This window comes from Equus caballus, chromosome 1, assembly GCF_041296265.1.
Source record: "Equus caballus isolate H_3958 breed thoroughbred chromosome 1, TB-T2T, whole genome shotgun sequence".
NCBI classification, from domain to species: Eukaryota; Metazoa; Chordata; class Mammalia; order Perissodactyla; family Equidae; genus Equus; species Equus caballus.
This window is the reverse complement of record NC_091684.1, coordinates 15384536-15403464: the sequence shown is the minus strand read 5'-3', so window position 1 is coordinate 15403464 and position 18929 is coordinate 15384536.

The window sequence follows — 18929 nt, the reverse complement described above, 5'->3', positions numbered from 1 at the left end:
AGTTGTTCATTCCTAGTATATAGAAATGGGATTAATTTTTGTATGTCGACTTTTTCTTAATCCTGCAACTTTCAGTTCAAGGAGCTTTTGGTAGATTCTTTGTAACTTTTTACATAGACTATCACATTGTCTGTAGATGAGACAGTTTTATTTGTTATTTTATAATCTGCATGCCTTTTATTTCTTTTCCTTGCCTCCTTGTGCTGGGTAGGACTCCAGTAAGATGGTGAAAGGCAGGATGAGAGGGCATGTCCTTGGCTTACTCACGGTCCTAGGGAAAGAGCATTTCATCTTTTGATGTTAAGGATGATGTTGGCTGTAGGTTTTTTGTAGATGCCCCTCTATTTCTAATTTTCTAAGATTTAAAAAATCATGAGTTGGGGTTGAATTTTTTCAAATGCCTTTTCTGCATCTTTGGGATGATCAAATGGTGTCTCTTCTTTCGTATGTTAACATGGCCACTTGCATCATTTGGTTTTGAATGTTGAATTAGCCTTGCGTTCTTGGAATAAGTCTCATTTGGTTGTGATATATCATTCTTTCTATATATATTGCTGGAATCTGTTTGATAATATTTGTTGAGGATTTTTGTGTCTATGTTCATGAGGGATATTGGATATTAGATATCTGTAGTTTTCTTTACTTGTAATGTCTTTGTCTGGTTTTGGTGTTAGGGTAATGCTGGCCTCATAAAATGTTTTCTCTTTCTTGCTTGGTCAACTTAGCTAGAGGTTTGTCAGTTTTATTGATCTTTTCAAAGAACCAGTCTTTGGTTTCTCTATTATTTTTCCGTTTTCAATGTCAATAATTTCTGCTATCCTCTTTATTATTTCCTTTTCTCTGATTGCTTTGGGTTTACTTTCTTCTTTTCCTACTTTCTTAACCTGGAGGCTCAGATGACTGACTTGAGACTTTTCTTCTTTGCAAATATAAGGAATTAATGCTATAAAGTTCCCTCTCAGCACTGTTTTAGCTGCATCCCACAAATTTTGTTATGCCATATTTTCATTTTACTACAGTTCAAAATAATCTCAATTTTTTTTGAGATTTCTTTCCTCTTTGATTTATGGATTCTCTAGAAGTGTGTTGTTTAATTTCCAAATATTTGGGTATTTTCAGGACATCCTTCTGTTATTGATTTTAAGTTTAACTCTGCTATGATCTGAGAAGATAGTTTGTATGATTTGTGTTATTTTAGATTTGTTAAGGTTTAATGGTCCAAAATACGATTTATCTCAGTGAATATGAACCTAACGTTGCATGTGCCCATAAGACAGTATATTCTGCTGTTTTTAGCTGGAGTGTTCCATAATTGTCAGTTGTCAATTTGATTGATAGTACTGTTGAGGCCTTACAAATTCTTGCAGATTTTCTGCCTACTTTTTTATTAATTACTGAGAGAGGAATGTTAATGTCTCCAAGTAAAATTACGGATTCTTTCTTTCCCCTTTCCATTCTATCAGTTTTTGCTTCATGTATTTTAAAGTTCTATTTCTAGGTGCATACATGTTTAGGATTGTTATGTCGTCTTGGAGAATTGACTTTTTTATCATGATACAGCCCCTTTTTATCTCTGATAATATTCCTTGCTCTGAAGTCTGCCTTGTATGATATTAACATAGGGACTCTGGCTTGTTTCGGTTAGTGTTTGCATGACATAAATTTTTGTACCTTTGCTCTTTTAACCTATGTATGTCTTTATATTTAAAGTGAGTTTCTTGTAAATAGCAAATAGTTGGGTCTTGCTTTTTAAAAAAATATAATCTGAGAGTCTCTGTCTTTTAATTTGTGTGTTTAAACCATTCAAATTTAAAGTGATTATTGATATGTTTGGATTAAAATATACCGTCTTGTTAGTTGTTTCATTTTGTTCCCTCTGTTCTTTTTCCCTTTTTTCTCTTTCACTACTTTCTTTTAGGTTAATTGGGCATTTTAAATGATTTCATTTTCCTTTCTATTGATTTATTATTTATACCTCTCAAATTATTTTGGCAGTTGCCCTAGGGTTTACATTCTATATTTTTAAGTGATCAGAGTCTGCCTTCAAACAATATTATATTCTTCATGTGTAGTGTAAGGACTTACAAAAGTATATTCCCAATTCCTCCCTCCAATTCTTTGTGCTAACTTTGTCATTGAGTTTGCTTTTATATGTTAGAAATGCTTAATACATTGCTACTATTTTTGCTTTAGATAGTAAGCTATCCTTTAGAATGATTAAAATTAAGAAAAATAAATTTTATCTTACTTTCTCTTTTCCATTTCCAGTGCTCTTCATGTCTTTGTTTAGATCCAAGTTTCTGTCTAATATCATGTGACTTCTTGAACACTTCTTCCTTTAACATTTCTTCTAGTGTAGGTGTGTTGGCAATGAATTCTCAGTTTCTGTTTGCCTACAATGTCTTTATTTCTCCTTTATTTGAAAAATATTTGTCCTGGGTGTAGAATTCTGAGTAGGCAGGGTTTTTTTTTTCTTTCTTTCAGTACTTTAAAGAGGTCACTTCATTATCTTCTGGCTTGCATGGTTTCTGACAAGAAGTCTGCTGTAATTATCTTTTTTTCTCTATAGTTAAGAGGTCTTTTTCCCTGACTGACTTCAGGATTTTTACTTTGACTACTCTCTCCCCACCCATATATTTAGATAGTTTGTTTTTGTTTTTCTTTTGTTTTGTATTTTTCTTGCTTGGTGTTCTCCGACCTTTCTAGATCTGTAGTTTGGTTCTGTAATTAATTTTGAAAAATTCTTAGCCTTTATTTCTTCATATATTCTTGTGCCTCATTCTTTCTCTCTTCTCCTTAAGTGTCTGCCCCAGTTAAGTGAGAGCTCATGTCTTATCTCTTCCTCGAGGCACCTGTCTCCTTCCAGATTTTTAGTTAGTTGGCTGTCCAAGACCTCTGTTCTCTGATAGGTTCAAGAAATTTAGTAATCCTGTAGCTTCTCTGGCCTTTTTTCTTCTTATGAGAGCGGGGATGGTGCTTTTTCTAGTTCTTTCCATCCCTAAGTAGAAACCAAGAACCTACCATATAATTTTTAAATAATTACATTATATTCTATTTTATGGATATGCTGTGCCTTGTTAAAACTAGTCTATATTATTTGGCACTTAAATGACTTAATATTTGTTTTTGTTATGATTAGAAATGAAGCAATAAACATCTTCAAACATACATCTTTGTGCTTTTATCTGAGTAGGATAAACCACTAGAAACTGGATTGTTACATGTATATCTTTTGGAGGAGTTTTACTAAATGTTGCCAAATTGCCTTCCAGAAAAGCAATGACAATTAACCTGCCCTTCCACAGAGATGACAGTGTTTATGGATCACAGTTTTGGGGTTCTGGGGAAGCTGTCTCCATGGACATGAGTTACTTTCCCTCCCTACAGCCCTGGCATTTGCTTGGACATGCCTAATCCTGACCCGGAATTTTCTGGTTTCCATCTCTGGCCAGCTCTCACTGCATGGAGGACTGCCAGAAAGGGGGGCCTGAAGTGAGACTAAATATTGATAAACCTCAGCCCAGGCTGTGACTACGATGTGTTCTTCCAATGGTGGATTAAGATATTGGAACGGCATCTTGACATTTCCTGTCTGAGGAGCTCTAAACCAGTTCTAAAGTACAGACCAACCACATTTCTGCAACCCTGATAGCTCAAATTGGACGTGATGAAGATTAATTTCTGATCAAGGCAACTTCTAATTCTTGTGCTGGCAAGTAAATAACTGGAACAATCTTTTAACATTTTTGGTAGTGGGAGGATGTTGTGGTTTGAACTTATAATTCCAAATTAAAATATTTAATGCTTTATAAAGCAGTTGCTATTTAAACTGCCAATAATATTTAACAGGAATTTACTCACCGTTTCCTATCCCCGTACTGTATAATTTATAACACTAAGCCCTTTCAATACTCCAAAATGCCAGATAAACTTTTCTCATTTGCTCTTAATTTGGTCATGCAGGATAATACCAACATCTGAAGGCTCTTTAAACTGCTTCTTAAAATGCATTCCTGTGAGCGCCACCCGTGCCCCCTCTGCTTCTTGTCATCGTCCATAATTATTTCCAATCCAGAGCAGCCCTTAATGCACTTATTAATCTGGCATTCTCCTCAGTGTGAAGCACATTCAGCTCGATTAATTTTTAAAAACCCCCTTTTTTATAGGGGACTGCAGATTCTTGGCTATTACTGAAAAGCTATTAGAAGTTAACACCTTTCCCTCCCTGGAGACTGGCATCGTCCTAGGCCTCCAAATGCCACCCTGTTTTACATTATCAGCTGCTAAGACAAAGTATTAGAGACCTTTTTTTTTCTTTTTTCTTCGGAATTGGGAATGCTATTATTAGCTAATGGCAGAATTCTGCTTGGCCTGTGGACCCAGAGAGATGGCGCCTGAGCTAAAACAGACAGATTTTTCGATTTTCTGGCCTTCTCTGAAGCCGTACCTCCAGCTCTGGAATGTGTGTGCCTCCAGGTGAGTGTGACACAAGTGGCCTCTTGAAGAGTGAGAGAAACGGGTTATTCCTCTCTCTTCCCCAGCGGCCCCTTCCACTGGGATGACACCTGTGGGCCATTCCAGGCACCACGAAAACATCAGAAAGTGGTTGAGGCCGTTGTGTAGTAACGAAAAGGCAGGTTTCCTGTTTTCTCAGAAACTACAACAGGGACACAAACAAGGCGATGGCTCTTGGCTTCATGAGGCCCGATGATGCTCTGGGGGCCTCGGTGGGGAATGCGAGAGGATGCTAATAAACGACTTGCCATGACCTCTTTCAGGATATTGGGTTTTACAGCTCAGGGCCATGCTTCCAGGTCACCTGCTGGGAAGCTGTAGGACAGGGAAGCCGAGCTCTCAGAAATTGTTGCTCCTTAGAAACTGGTCACAGCCTGGGATCCACAGCGAGGAGAGAGCGGGGGGAGCACCATCCCGGGAATCAGAGTCTCCAGTTCAATTTCCTGGGCTCTGGGGTTGACCTCAAGCAGGCAGATCTGGCTGCAAACTGGTCAGATTAACAGGACGCTTACAATGCACATTTAGTCTCACCGTTTCCCTCTGTCCTCCTCCACACTCGTATTTGGGAAAACAGAAAGTCAGGAAATGCTGGAGATGCTGAAGGAGAGTACACAGATCGTCCTGACAGCAGCTCTTCGTAGGAGCATCTCTGCTAAGATGCAGACAGCCCTGGCACCCGCCCACTGAGCCTGGGCCTCTGACCACGTGCTCCACCGGTGCTTTCCTGAAGCGTGGCCATTGGTCACAGCAACGTCACCTGTAGATAGTTTCCTTCGGGATTCTTCCATTAAAACATTTACATCCACAGTTCTGGGGAAGATGTTATTATCCTCAGTCGTCAGATGAGGAACTGAGGCTCCAAAAAGTGAAATCATTCCCTGAGGTCACACTGTGGTAAGACAGGGCTCAGTCCGGACCTTGCTGCTCCCGGGTCTGTGCTCACTCGACTCCAACACCTGCGTCAGTGGCTTGGATGGTTTCACTGGGGTCTTGGGTCTTCACCAGCGTAAATAGCCAGAAAACACACCACCCTGGTTTGTTTAAGCTGCCGTTGCGGGTGGCTGTGTGGTCATCTCAACCATGATTGATTCCCTAAAAAGACATTTTCAAGACACTTTTCAAAAGGGCAACAGTAAAAAAAAAAAAAAAAAAAAAAAATCAAAGAAGGAGTTAAGATGTGGGATAGTAGCCCAAGAATAGAAATAACTCATGACAGAACTGTCCTGATATAAGGCTTCAAAACAATACTATTTTTTTTAAACATTATAAAGACCATTTCTCCAGCCATTCTCCTTTTTCTGGATGCCCCAAATAAAGACAGCTTGTTTCACCTCAACATGACATCACTTGTAATTTAAAACTCTCACTCGACTAATTTCAAAGATTGCCAATTAACTATGAGGATGCTAAGAATAACAATAATAATACCCTGAACAGTCTTCACATACTGAGTGCTCATGTACCATTGACTTGTACGTTTTATTTTCATCTTGGGGCTCTGAGAGCTTAAGTAACTTTTCCAAAGTTCCAGAGCACAAGTTGAAAGGATTCAGGCACTTTATTAATTTCTGAAACATGTGGTATTGTTGCAAACATTATTTTTTTTGAAGAAAGTAATCTGACAATAGCTATTAAGAGTAAATACGCATGTGCCCTTGACCCTGCCACACTTCTTGAGAGAATCTAATCTACAGGCAGTTTGACCTCTGGATTTTCCACTCCTGGGGCAGACATGTAAGGATGTTTTTCTCTAGCATTATTTGTCATGGCAAAAAAAAAAAAAAGAAAACAACTAAAAGTCCATTAAAACAAGAGTGGATGGATAAACTAGAGTGTTGATGTGGAGTGGTCTATGATATATTAAATGTCAAAAGCAAACTCCAGAGTAATATTTATAGTGTGATCCTATTTTAGAAAAACGAAACCAAACCAAAGGTCTTATGCGTATCTGTGGTCCAACCTGCTTTTGTGTACGCATGGAAGATGCCCTCCAGGCTGTCAATATGGGTTGTCAATGTGGCTGGAGGATTATTAACTTTTCCTTCCATATCTTTGGATGGATTTACTTGTTATAGCAAGCATGCATTACTTTGTAATAAAAAGAATCAAATAAAATAAGAGGAATAAAGTTACCAGGTAAAGTCAAGGCTGAAGATGTTAAAAATTAGCTATGCTCCTGTTATGGGACAGGTTATCCCCACAACTAGTCATGCTGAATACGTGACAAGATTTTTCCATTTTTAGATTGCTGTCTCCCAGTGTTGCGTTCTTACTCTTGACTTTAGAAAAGAATGTACATGTTAACCGAGCTCAGCCACAATATAATCACGGCAATGGAGAATATTCTTCAGTTGTCATAGAGTGCCTATCTCTCAAATAATTTTTCCTCATGATTTAAAGGCAGATATGGATGGCAGAATAGATAACAGAGAGCGAAGCAGAGGTTTGAATAAGAAAGTTGTGGCTGAACCAGAATGTGCTATCTTTCTAATAAAAAGTAGTGCTGATTTAGGGCCTGATAACGCACTTGATTGAATAATATGTTTAAAAGGCTGCTGAATAGACTGATTTTCTAACGGGCTTTGCTCAGACTCACTCATACCTTCCGTGTCCCTCAAGGAAGGTCCTTGTTTCAAATTACTGAATAAGTGAAATGAGTTCCACTCTTAGTTTAAAAGTTGTAACAGAACCATAGACCTCGGAGAAGAGTGTCTCTGAACTCCAGGCATCCTGGGGTGAGATAAGAACTGTGTGTGAAGCCTGTGACAATGGGCAGAATCATTTCTACTCTCCATGTTCTCATGACTTTAATCTGGTGGCTATCACAAGACCACTCCCCTTTGTGGCTCTCACTACAGTGATTTTGCTGGAGAAGTCTTCAGACGATGAAGCTGGGACTTTCATCTACTAATTCTATCACAGTGTCGTCTTTGGGTCTCTTTCTATTGGTTGACTTTTCTCCTTGTGAGGGATGGGGTTTTCCTGCTTCTTTGCATGCCTAAGAGTTTTTGATTGGATGCTGGGGACTATGCGTTTTACCTTGTTGCGTGCTTGATATTTTTGTATTCCTTTAAATATTCTTGAGCTTGTTCTGGACACAAACTCTTTAGAAACCATGTGATGCTTTTTTACAAGTGTTGGAGCAGAGCCATCTTTAGCCCAGGGCTCATTTTCCTCTGGTGCTGAGACAATACCCTTCTGAGTACACGACCTGATGCCCATGTGTTCTGAGGCATTCCACTCTGGCTGGTGGGAACACAAACTTTTTCTAGCCAAGTGTGAACTCTGGCGAGTGTTCTACTCAGTCCCTTCTGGTGCCCCGACTCGCCCTTCCTGAGTACTTTTTCTCACATGTGCACGCTTCTCAATTCTCAGCTGAGGACTCCGGGGGAGCAGATCCGGGGAGCTTTCCCTGTGCAGCTTTCTTCTTTCTCTGCTGCTCTCTTCTCACAAGGACTCTACCCTTCAAATTCTAGCCACCTTGGCTTCCCCAGATTCTTAACTGTGTCTCTTCAACTCAGGAAGATGGTTGACTGGGTTTTTTCACCTTGTGCTGTGGTCTGGAAACTCTCCAGCAGTAAGCTGGACCAGTCATAGGACTCATCTCATTTATTTCCCTTCTTTCAGGGACCACTGGCTGTGCTGCCTGTTGTCCAGTGTCTGAAAAGTGTTTCCTTGTATCTTGCCCATTTTTTGGGTAAGGCAAGAGGGTGACTCTAGTCCCTGTTGCTTCATCGTGGTTGGAAGTGGAAGTCTGGGAGTGGAGACTCTCGACCTCAAAATGCCAGCTGGGCCCCTGGGTCTTGGTGGGGTTCCTCAGCACGGTCTTACAAATCTGCAGGCAAGTCGCAGCCCTTAGAGAGGCCCTGAAATTGGGAAGTCCGAATCGGACCTGGGAATTTTGAACAGCTTTCGTTCTAGGAAGGGACAAGATGTCCAGGGAGGTTTTTCCTAGTGACAAGAAGTAAGATTGTACCTCCTGGGTGGTACCCACAGAGCTTCTTTAAATAACAAACCTGTCACCTTCCTGCTCAGAAGCCTGCCGTGGCTGCCCGTTGCTCGTGTGATGAAGAGCACCCTCTGTGTCCCTGCCTGAATCTACAAACTCACCTCCTGTCTCTGCCCCTTCTTCCCGCCTCCACTACGCTGGCTTTCTGACCAGGCTGGCCTGCCTCTGGACCCGCTCCCAGGCAAGTTCTCACCTCCAGGCTCTCTTCATCTCTCAAGTCTCAGCTGTGATATCACTGCCCTTGACTAACTAAGCCCCCTGGGGGGGTCTCATAGCCGTCTGCGCTCTCCTTTACAGCACTTACACCCGTGTGACCACAGGAGGCCTCGTCATCTATGAGTAATCGTACCTGGAAAGGTCACCTTAGACCAAGTCCGCTTAACATGGGAGCCAATATTTCATGGGAAATAAAGGGGATTTCAAAAAAAAAGGTTTGATTCAGAAAGTTCAGAAAACCAAAACTAGAAACTATGAGAAATAAATTTTTGCCTTATTCTTACCCAATTTTTAGATTCTAATTCCAACCACATGCTGAAGTTTTAGAATGAACAAGGGATGAGCCAGGTGTTGATAATTTTGACAAATGTAATTTTAATTGGATGGTGGCATGATATGGCTTCCCTTGTTTCATTTTTTTTCTTTTTTAAAAATCTTTACAACATAAATATAAAGAAAGCTGTTTATTGTAGAAACAGTCTAGGACTTTGTGGGTTTTTCCAAGGGCTTTCCTTAACCACTTGATGGTCCACCATTCTATCTTGATCATCAGTACGTCACCTCTGCCTCGGCCCCCCCTTCTGTTGTCACCTGATTGAGCTGTCAGAACCTCGTCTGTCATCGGCTTGGTGTGGGGTTCAAGCAGATCTCTCACTGACCTTGTAAAATCCTACAGCTTTGGTAAAGGCTTCAAGTTCTCTTTGCAATTTGTTTGCGTTGAAATTGCATCGAACTGTCAGATAACCCAAAATGAAGAGAGGTGGGTCAAAAGTGATGACAACTCTTTGGGCCATGATAGCTGCAGATGTCATAGGGATTGTTTGAGTAGAAACTGAGCTTAGAAGTGGCTGGGTCACTAATGGATATTTTTCAAATTATTATGATAATTTTTGTTTCCCTATACGTACTCAGGAGTATGAGGTCCCGTATGTACAAACATTCGCACGCTTACTTCTGTAATGTCTTTCCACCTGAACATCCGCTCCACCAGAGAGACCTCTGAACCACAGGCGCTGAGAACAGGCCTGGCTCAGTGTTGGGACTCGATGAAATGTTTGCGGAAAAATAAACGAAGTAAAGAGGAGCCGAGAGGAGAGGAGCCTTGGTAGAGGGGTCCCAGCTCATCAAATCATTCCATCCTCAGCGATGTGAGCTCCTTACTATCAGAAACCTACACTTTGGTGGCAACCGTTGTGCCGATTGGTTGAAACACTTTCCTTGTTGTTCTTTAGGAGTGTTCAGTGAGATGAATACACGACCCAGTTACTGCCCTGCAGAGAAAGGCAGGGGAGAGGGCTATCGCCGAGGGCAGGAGCGTGAGAGAGGACTCCTGTCCTGGGCCCAGCATATGAGATGAATGCTCATCTGTGCTGGGAAACTCAGGAGACGGAGGAGCTCCAGGCGGAGGAAGGGCAGCCCCCGTGGCCTCCTGAAGATCCCCTTCCAGCGTCCTGCTCTGCTCCACCGGGAGGGTGGGAGGCGGGTGTGAATGTGTGTGTTTTTAACAAGTTCCTTGCATGGTCTTGGGAGACGCAGGAGATTGACTTCTCAGGCCCACGAAGGCGTGAGAAGGAAGCAGCATTTTGGCTCCAGACCATCTCTCAGAGGAAACACAGTGCTTCTGACGATTTTCTTTACTCAGGAAAATGGCACTTGAAGGTGGCTCGCTTTGGGGACATTTTAGCCCCTGGAGACTGCCTGATACTGACTCTTACCCTTGGCCACATAAGTCTCCCTGATGGGAGAGGAGAGAGCCGTGGACCCCTGAAGACACATGTGCCAAGAAGAACATTTTTTATTTTATTGGAAAATTAATGCAAATTTTACACTTGATTTCAACATGTACCCAAGTGTACTTTGTATAAAAATAATATCCTCCACCTCCCTCCCCCAAACAAACAACAAACCCCCAAGAAAGCAGCTCTTCGAGTAAAAACCATGCTCCTGGAAGATGCAGTGAGGGGATTCTGTGGGCTTTGTACCTTCAGGCAAAATCCCAAGGGTCTGCATAGTCCAGTGTGTGAAACTCACGGTAATGACTCTTTTCTGGAAAAATGTTCGTTCCCGCCCACTCCCCTACTGCAAACTTATTCCCAGAGGCACCAGCAACATCAGTATCTGGTCTTCCTGAGCACTGATTCTGAATTAGAAAAACACAATCGCTCTTGGCTAATATATGCTCTTTATCACTTCGAGCAACACAACTTCGTGAATATCAGTTCTGTTCACAGAGAGTGTAGGTGTTCATTAGATCAAGCTCAGTCACTTAAGAAAACCCACACTTGTTGCTTGTTTCAATTTTTTCTCTAGGTAACTTTTGAAAAGAAAATTGTTGGGTCAGTTTCCAGATAGGTAAAAATATGCATTTGGGGGGTTCAGCAAATTCTTAGGATTCGCTAAGATTTTTCTCTTCCTGTTGCAATCTGGGGTTTTCTTTCCCAGAAGGCCGAGTCCTAGCCTGTTCTTGCATTTTCCGAAAGCCTCAGAGCCCAGCAGAAAGCTTTTTCTGGGTTTAGATGTTGATAGTAATTTCCTTTCTTTGCATGACAGGATCAGTTACAGTTTCTTTCTGGCCACCTCTTTCCAACTTCACATTTTAGCCTAGAATCCAACAAGATCATAAAATGCTAAAGAAGCATTTTATGTTTATGCTCACACGTCAGTTAAGTCAGTTAACCTAATCTCAGAATCTCTTGCCTTGAGGCAAAAAAACTCCAGAGCCGCAGCAATGCCTTAGCTTGGTTCCTAGAGTTTTACTGCACTCATGAGTATTGGTTCTTAAGATTTAGAACCACAGAATGACCCAGAAGTAGAAAGGGTCTCAATGTTCATTTTAATTTGATCATTTAATTGACTTTCCTCATTTTATAGTGCAAGAAACTCGACACCAGAAAGGTTCAGTGACTTGCCAAAGGTCACACAGTGAGTTAGAGCAGGGTCCCTCTCTCCTGACTCATTCTGGGCTACCACGATGTATAGTTAACTTTTGCTGCATATCAAACCATCCCAAACTTTGTGGCTTAAAACAGCAACCACTTATTTAGGTAATGATTCTGCAGGTCAGCAATTTGACCTGGGCTCAGCTGGGTGGTTCTTCTGGTCTGTGCTGGGCACGGTTGGTCTTGGCCGGGCTCGCTCATGTGTCTGCAGTCAGCTGGTATGTCGGCCAGCTGGTTTATGATGGCCTCATCTGGGATGGCTGGGATGACTGAGGCTTCTCTCCACGTGGGAATCACAAGTTCCAAGAGCAGCGAGGGAGAGATCCCTCAACGTGAAATCACTTTTAGGGACTCTGCTGGTGTCATGATTGCTAATGTCCTATTGGTCAAAGTAAGCTGCAAGGCCAAGCCCAGATGAAAGGGAGTAAAAAAAGGGAGAGAATAATTTGTTGCCACTTTGAAATTGGGCACACATGGTGATTTCCCCTTTTGAATGACAGGATACCCTACAGGCCATCTTTGTAAGAGTTTCACTTCTAGTTACCTTGTGTGACAATGTTGACATGCAGTCTTTGTAAATTAAATCATGGGCTAGCCTTTTAAAATCCAATGATCTCATTTCATCTGATGCTGGGAGATTGCAATTTATTGCATATTATTTCCCTGCTGGAGTACAATCTGAGGTGAACATACGGGACAATCAAAGAAAAAGCCATTTCTAGTCCCCCAGTTTATGATGGAAACATTCTTCAGTCTTCCAAAATTCTGTGAAAAAGAACCCAAAGGTATCTACCCAAACAATTTGAAATTAACAATCCAAAGTAACATATGTACCCCATGTTCATTGCAGTACTATTTGCAATAGCCAAGACATGGAAACAATCCAAGTGCCCATTGACTGATGATTGGATAAAGAAGATGTGGTGTATATATACAATGGAATACTACTCTGCCATAAAAAAAGACAAAATCATCCCATTTGCAATAACATAGATGGACCTGCAGGGAATTATTCTAAGCAAAATAAGCCAGACTGAGAAAGACAAACACCAGATGATTTTACTCATATGTGGAATATAAACAAATACATGGACAAAGGAAACAGTTCAGTGGTTACCAGGGGAAGGGGGTTGGGGGGTGGGCACAGGGGGTGAAGGGGAGCACTTATGCGGTGACAGACAAGAAATAATGTACAACTGAAATCTCACATTGACGTAAACTATTATGAACTCAATAAAAGAAAAGAAAAGAAACCCAAAGGATGTGTGGATCCACCGTATTATTTCCTGCATAGCTCCAAGGGATGATAGTTCTAGCCTTCAGATTTTTAGGACCATTATTTGGTTTGTCTCTCAAACTCAATTAACTCTCATTGCATTCTTGCGGTGTGGTCAGGCCCGGGTTATTTGCCCCATTTTACAGATTGGGAAACTGAGGCTCAGATAGGGTCTCAGTACCTACCCCAGGAATTCCCATGGGTCCAAAGGTGTGAATGCCTGTGTCAGTCTCCTCTTCCTCCAAATCTATTCTTACCTCTTTGGGGGCCTGTGGAGAACCATGCAGACAGCCCTTACATCTGTTCTATTAGGCTCTGCTCTTCAGAACTGCTGAGGTGCTGCCACTCTGGGTAGAGGGTCCTGCCTTTCCCTCACTGAGAGGAGCCAGGTGCGTCTGGGTATGTCTGAGTGTCGCTCCCTGCCATCATCTGGTGTGGGCTCTGCTCCTCCACCTCCTTCTCCTCTACGTTCAGTCCTTCACCTAAGATCCTGACTCCATCCTGCTCAGGGGCATCAGGGGACATTCCCTGGAGCAGGTGACTTGTAAGCTGACCCCTGAGGATGAGTTCCCCAGCCCAGTGAAAGGTATTGGCAATAGCATGAAGCATCTTCTAGGCAAGAGGAGACAGCAGTGACCAACAGGGAACTGTGTGTGAGTGTTTAGGACTGGAGAGTGGAGTGTGTGTGCAGTGGGGGGCAGGAGGAAGGGAAAAGATGGACCCTTCTCTCACCTGGACCCACCACAACCTGATGCCACCTCAAGGGAAAAATCACTGGCTGGTGGGAATATGTCTTGGAGAAGTGGCCATCTTGCTAGCCAAAGTCCAAAGTTAACGGCCACCTGGTGCATTCCTCCAGCTGGAGCAGAGGTGCACATACGCTCTAATGCTCTTGAAAAGCCTGGAGTGGTACAATAGGGGCCTTTGCTGGATTACTGAACACAAGTGTGAGGGTGCCACCTCCACACCAGTCAACATCTCTAGCAGACACAAGTGTTGGACAAGTTGTGCTTCCTCTGAAGAGCTGCTGTGCTCTTGTTGGGTCGGTTTGTTTCAAGCTGGTGGACACCATGCATGGTTACACTATAATGACTGTAGGTCCCTTTTTTCTTTGGCTGCTAGGAAGCTCAGGGATGACTGTTTTCCTAACATTTTTAAAAAGTAAAACTTACTTTATTGATTTTTATAAATATAATAATAATTTTAAAATTTCAACAATACAGCCATGTATGAAAAGGGAAGTTTAAATTTTATTGCTCCAAATATTACCATTAGGTGAAAACTATTTCAAATATTATTCTATGTTTGTGCGTGCATACTTATCTATATATCTCAATATCCATGAATGGACTTCCGTACATCTATTTATTTACTTCTCTACTTATCTATCTATCTAGATGCATGAAAGTTTATTAATGAGAAAGCGATAACATAAATTATGTGTGTTATTTTTAACGTAAAGTCTTAAAGTTAATTTTACTTGAATTTAAAAGAAGAAAAAGAAGCTAAATTGAAATGGAAGGAATGATTAAACTTGAAATAGAAGTTTTTTCACCTCAAGAGATATACTTTTCTAAAAGATCTCTCTAAGCTTAAGAAAAGAGATTGTGAAAAAACATTGAAGTTGGGGTAACCGTGTTTTTCTAACTGCACGTTTCAATTTTAGACACTGTCATTCACCTCCCCGCCACAAGAGATGAGGACATTAGCACGTTCACACCTCCTCCCACTGCCTTCCCTCCAGTACTTGACTTTTGTTAGTTTCGTCATTGTTACCCTTTGAGGACTTAGAAAATGTTCACAGTTCACACAATGGTTTAATATTAGTTCTATGTTTAAATAGATTCTATCGTCCCCATCGGCCATTTTACCACACCTTCTCCATCACTCAATTCTCGATTTTCATTTCTCTCTTAATTGGCTGGATCTCATAGTGCAGTATTGTCAAGCAGACACTGTATTCCTTGAATTTTTTAGATGTCTGTCTTTTAATTCTTTTCATGCCCGTTCTTGCCTTTCTGCCTGACCAGCTCCTTGGGAGGGTGGAGAACGCTTGGTCTCCCTTCCTTTCCTTTAGAACTGTGTCCTCGCTCCATTGTGACATTCGATGCCACCTCGGAGAGGCCAGGGAGCAGCCTGACGCTCTCCATCCTCCGTGGTCATTTGTTTTTTATGCCTGGATTCTTGAGGAGTTGTGACTTCTTTTTTGAAGTTGAATTACTTAATCAGGATGTAGCACGGTGTTGAACATGCTGAATACAAAATTTTTTTTTCTGGAACATTGTGTATTGTGGATTCAGTTCTTCCTGCATCTCGGACCATACCGTATTAAATCATTCCATACTTTTCCAGTCATTATTTTTTCCCTTCCATTTTTTGGTTTCTCTGTATCAGGGACACGAATTACCCTCGTGCTGGATTCTTTTTGTTCTGAATTCTTTGTCTTTCTCGTCTATGTTTTTGTAATTATCCAGGTTTTTCCTCTTTGCTAGTAATTTGACTTTCACATCTGTGTGTTTCTTGATGATTTTAATTGTCATTTATTTTTAAATATTGTTTTTGGTCCACAATTTCTTTCCTTTGGCTTGCAGTCTCCATTTTCCTCCCCGTCTATCATTTTGTGATCCTCTTCATCATTTTATAATGAAAGTTTCAAAGATATAGAAAAGTTGAGACAATTTATATTGGACACCCATATACCTACCACGCAGATTCCGTAATTAAAATTTCATTCTACTTGATTCATCAGACATCTATTCATCAGTTCTCCCCTCAAACCATCTACCCATCACGTTTTTTCCTATGTTTCTAAAGCAAGTGTTGACATTGGTATAAGTCTCTCTAAATACTTCAGCATGAATATCACTAGGCAGAGTTTAATATTTTTTACAGTTATTTCCTTTTTCCTTTGAGGTAAAATCTGCATACAATGAAGTACACAAATCTTAAGCATGCCCTTGTACAACCTGATGAGTTTCCCCCCAAAATTTATTGTGAAAATATTCAAATATACAGCAAATTTGAAAGACTTTTACAGCAAACAACCATATACACATTTTCTAGATTCGTCCATTGACATTTAATTATACTTGCTTTATCATATATATAGCACATATTTTCTTTTGAGGTAAAATTTATACAGTAAAATGCATAAATCTTAAGCGTATATTTGGTGTTTTAACAAATGCACGCACTGTGTACTCCAAACCACTATCAAGACACAGAATATTACCTCAGAAAGTTCCCTCATGCCCCTTCTCAGCCAACCCCACCTCCTACCCTAAGGCAACCACTTTTGTAATTTTTTCTCCCATAGATTAGTTTTGCCTGCTCTAGAACTTCATATAAATGGAATTGTACCATATGTACTCTTTTGTGTAAGGCTTCTTTCACTTGGCATACTGTTTTTGAGATTCATCTTTAGTGTCTGTCCCTTTTTTAGTGCTTAGTAGTTTTCCATTGTATGAGTGTACCACAGTTTTATTCATCCATTCTCTTGTTGATGGACACCTGGGATGTTTCCAGGTCTTGACTGTTATGAACAAAGCTGCTAGGAACATTCTTGTGCCAGTCTTTTTGTAAACATATACCTTCATTTTTCTTGGATAAATACCTAAGGTTGGAATTGCTGGCTCACAGAGTAGGTGTATATTTAGTTGTATAAGATCACCTCCAGAACTTTCCCCAAATGGTTGCATTATCTTACACTACCACCAGCAATGTTTGAAGGTTCTAGGTGCTCCATATCCTTGGCAACATATGATGTTGTCAGTCTTTTTAATTTTTGCCTTTCTTGTGGGGTGTAGTGGTCTTTTGAAAATTGAATTCATGCTCTTATTGCATTTTTTGTCAACTAACGCACTTGTAAAGACATTTCTTGTGTCGTTTTCTTGAAGTTTCTTCCCTGGGACATTCATGTCTGTCTTTTGTTTCGTTTGCTGAGTTTCTTTTCCTCTTCAGGAGGATTGCCCATCACCGGACTTTTCTAGTTGCTGTGCCATTTCTTTTCGTTTGGCTCTTGCTTGAGCTGCTCTCTCCACATGTTGGTTTTGATCTAATGGAGTGTGGTTAGCTTCTTGACTTTCTTTCCATTTACGTGAGGATGGTTTGATTTTTTCGTTTGGCTATGTTATTTTTTTTAAGTCAACTTTATTGAGGTATAATACACACACAATAAAACTCATCCTTTTCCAGGCATACAGTTCTATGAATTTCGGCAAGGAACTGCCACCACAATCAAGATGTTTTCAGCTTCTCACCAGGATGCTTGTCTCAAACATCTTTGAAACATTTTTGTCTGGCCTGTTTTCAGCATCTCACCAAGTTCTCTCCTGCCCCCTGCTTTGTAGTCTTTCCTCTGTCCTCACCCTCAGCCCCTCACAACCACTAATCTGTTTCCTGTCCCCACAGTTTTGCCTTTTCGAGAATGTTACATAAATAGAATGATACAATATGTCACCTTTTGGGTATGGCCTCTTTCACTTAGCAAAATGCTTTTGAGATTTATTCACGTTTCTTGAATGAATCAACAGTTTTCACTTTTTGCCACTCTATTAATATTTCTTGCTCCACTTTTTAGTGAGCATCATGCCATTGTACGGATGTACCACACCTTGTTTATCCACTCAGCAGTTCATGAACATTTGAGTTACTTCCAATTTGGGGTGATTATAGATAAAGCTTCTATAAATATCCGATAAAGTTTTTTGTAGGTGTTCATATCCTTTGCTACATTTTGAGGAATGGTGTTTCATGTCACAGTCACATATTTTTGTCTTGAATAGCTCCAGCAAGGAGGCATCTGTCTTAGACGCCCACTTCTGAAATTTCTATTTAGCTCTATCGTAAGGTGTTGGCTCCCCTGAGTATGGAGGCTGGGCAGTGCCACGTGGTGCTGTCTGCAAGCTGGAGGCCCGGGAAGGCCGCTGGTGGTCTCTGAAGGCCTGAGAGCTGGAGAGCTGATGGTGTAGGGGCCAGTCCAGGGCTGAAGGCCTGAGCGCCAGGAGCCCTGAGGCGGAAGGTCAATGTCCCAGCTCCACAGTCAGGCAGAGAGACGGAATCCTCTCTTCCTCCACCGTTTTTTCTATTCAGGCCCTCGACACACGGGGGATGCCCAACCACAACAGGGAAAGCAGCACACTTTACTCAGTCTCTGGATTCAAATGCTAACTTCTTCCAGAAACACCCTCAGAGACACACCCAGAAATAACATCTAACCAGAGATCTGGGCATCCTGCGAGCCAGCCAAGTCGACACACAAAATTAACTCCCATACCCCGTGAGTGGCTTCTGGGGCGTGGAGAGAGGCACCTGACAGCTTGCTGCGCTGGATCGTTTGCTCTGCTCCTTAACTTTCTGGGTTTTTCCTTGGCTGACACTTGAAGTTTAAAGCTTTGGGCTGAGCCTCCTTCCTTGATCACTGGGTTTTTTTTTTTTAAATCAATTTCTTCAGCTATTCAGGGAGGGTGGTTCCATATGCTTCTATGAGCCATCCTAACTCAAAAACTTCTGCTTACCATTAAAAACCGTGCAGACCTTTTGACTTGTACTTCTACGTTCTAACTTCTCCTCTGGCCTCATCCTACTATTCTAGTCTGATTTTCCTTCCCTCAGATTTCTTTATCGATCTTTAAATTTCGTTGTGCTCCATGTATATTTACAAGCTGCCTCAAATCCTTTTTGGAAAGTAGTGGGATATAAATGAATCCAAAAGATTAAGAAAATATTAGCATCAGTCAAGTGTTAGCTAAGACTTGCAGGGGCCGGCAGCTGTTCATAGGTCAGTGTGTTGGATCTAGCGGTGACTTTACTTAACTAACCAGTATTACTCTTCAGGAAGAAGTTTCATGTTCTAGTAGCTGAGACAGTGTTGAGAAGGAGTCACAAACTCAAATGCCCCTGGGGCCAGGCAGATCTACTTATTAGTGAAATAAAGTGGTATAAGGCAATAGGGAGTAGTGGGGACTGTAGCAAA